Below are 2,674 nucleotides of genomic sequence, written 5' to 3'. Positions count from 1 at the left end.
CCACAAGGCGACAGCCACCATCCCCAAGCGCCATCCCCGACCGCCACAAGGCGACCGCCACCAGCCGACCGCCACAAGGCGACAGCCACCATCCCCAAGCGCCATCCCCAAGCGCCACCCCCGACCGCCACCAGCCGACCGCCACCAGCCGACCGCCACCAGCCGACCGCCACCAGCCGACAGCCACCATCCCCAAGCGCCACCCCCGACCGCCGCCCCCCGACCGCCACAAGGCGACCGCCACCAGCCGACCGCCACAAGGCGACAGCCACCATCCCCAAGCGCCACCCCCGACCGCCACCCCCCGACCGCCACCAGCCGACCGCCACCAGCCGACCGCCACCAGCCGACCGCCACAAGGCGACAGCCACCATCCCCAAGCGCCATCCCCGACCGCCACCCCCCGACCGCCACAAGGCGACAGCCACCATCCCCAAGCGCCATCCCCGACCGCCACCCCCCGACCGCCACCAGCCGACCGCCACCAGCCGACCGCCACAAGGCGACAGCCACCATCCCCAAGCGCCATCCCCGACCGCCACAAGGCGACCGCCACAAGGCGACCGCCACCAGCCGACCGCCACAAGGCGACAGCCACCATCCCCAAGCGCCATCCCCGACCGCCACAAGGCGACCGCCACAAGGCGACCGCCACCAGCCGACCGCCACAAGGCGACAGCCACCATCCCCAAGCGCCATCCCCGACCGCCACAAGGCGACCGCCACAAGGCGACCGCCACCAGCCGACCGCCACAAGGCGACAGCCACCATCCCCAAGCGCCATCCCCGACCGCCACCCCCCGACCGCCACAAGGCGACAGCCACCATCCCCAAGCGCCATCCCCGACCGCCACCCCCCGACCGCCACCAGCCGACCGCCACCAGCCGACCGCCACAAGGCGACAGCCACCATCCCCAAGCGCCATCCCCGACCGCCACAAGGCGACCGCCACAAGGCGACCGCCACCAGCCGACCGCCACAAGGCGACAGCCACCATCCCCAAGCGCCATCCCCGACCGCCACAAGGCGACCGCCACAAGGCGACCGCCACCAGCCGACCGCCACAAGGCGACAGCCACCATCCCCAAGCGCCATCCCCGACCGCCACAAGGCGACCGCCACAAGGCGACCGCCACCAGCCGACCGCCACAAGGCGACAGCCACCATCCCCAAGCGCCATCCCCGACCGCCACCCCCCGACCGCCACCAGCCGACCGCCACCAGCCGACAGCCACCATCCCCAAGCGCCATCCCCAAGCGCCACCCCCGACCGCCACCAGCCGACCGCCACCAGCCGACCGCCACCAGCCGACCGCCACCAGCCGACAGCCACCATCCCCAAGCGCCATCCCCAAGCGCCACCCCCGACCGCCACCAGCCGACAGCCACCAGCCGACCGCCACCAGCCGACCGCCACCGGCCGTTCGCGGTGTGCGCCGCCGTTCCCCAAGCACCCTCCGGGACGAAGCCGGAGCCAGAGAATAGCAGCGGTGGTGCGTAAAAGCTGCGGCCGGGCCTCGCGGAAGGTCCCCGGGCGGCGAGCTGCGGAGCCCCGGCCTCCAGCTTCCACCAGGTAATAGGACCGGGCGCGCGTAAAAGCTGCGGCCGGGCCTCGCGGAAGGTCCTCGGGCATCCAGCGAGATCACACGGCCCCCACCGGAGGCGGCTAGCGCCTCCGTAGAGTAGTACCGGCCCGTGGAAGCGGCCGCCCGTCAGCCTGCGTTGCCAAACCCCATTCATTTACAACGGCGTGTCCGCCAGAGGGCGCACTTCCCCCGGCGGACCAGCCGGCGGGGCTCGTTAGAGAGTGTATCCGCCTGGCAGTGCCTCCTGGACGGCCTGTATTCCGGACCGCGACCGCTAACTTACGGGAGCCTAAACGGCCCGCGGACCAGCCGGCGGGTCCTCCGTGAAAGCCTATCCGCCTGGCGGTGCCTCCTGGCCGGCCTGGATTCCGGACCGCGACCGCTCACTCGCGGGACCCTAAACGGCCCGCGGACCAGCCGGCGGCTCCTCCGTGAAAGCCTATCCGCCTGGCGGTGGCTCCGGGCCGGCCTGGATTCCGGACCGCCACCGCTCACTCGCGGGACCCTAATCGGCCCGCGGACCAGCCGGCGGGACCTCCGTAAAAGCCTATCCGCCTGGCGGTGCCTCCTGGCCGGCCTGGATTCCGGACCGCCACCGCTCACTCGCGGGACCCTAATCGGCCCGCGGACCAGCCGGCGGATCCTCCGTGAAAGCCTATCCGCCTTCGCCGGTTCCCCGGCCGGCCACGGGTGGCGAGAATCCGGCCTCCTCGCCCGGAGCGCGCTTCGACTTGGGCGAAAAATGCACCAAGTGCCAAACCCCATTCATTTACAACGGCGTGTCCGCCAGAGGGCGCACTTCCTCCGGCCGGCGGGGCTCGTTAGAGAGCGCGTCCGCCTTGGCCGGTTCCCCGGCCGGCCACGGGTGGCGAGAATCCGGCCTCCTCGCCCGGAGCGCGCTTCGACTTGGGCGAAAAATGCACTAAGTGCCAAACCCCATTCATTTACAACGGCGTGTCCGCCAGAGGGCGCACTTCCTCCGGCCGGCGGGGCTCGTTAGAGAGCGCGTCCGCTTTCGCCGGTTCCCCGGTCGGCCGCGAACGGCGAAAAGCCGGCCTCTTCCCCCGGAGCCCGGTGGGCGAATTTT

Source organism: Syngnathus scovelli, unplaced genomic scaffold (assembly GCF_024217435.2).
Source record: "Syngnathus scovelli strain Florida unplaced genomic scaffold, RoL_Ssco_1.2 HiC_scaffold_54, whole genome shotgun sequence".
NCBI classification, from domain to species: Eukaryota; Metazoa; Chordata; class Actinopteri; order Syngnathiformes; family Syngnathidae; genus Syngnathus; species Syngnathus scovelli.
The sequence above is the reverse complement of the archived record's forward strand: the minus strand, read 5'-3'. Positions refer to the sequence as shown.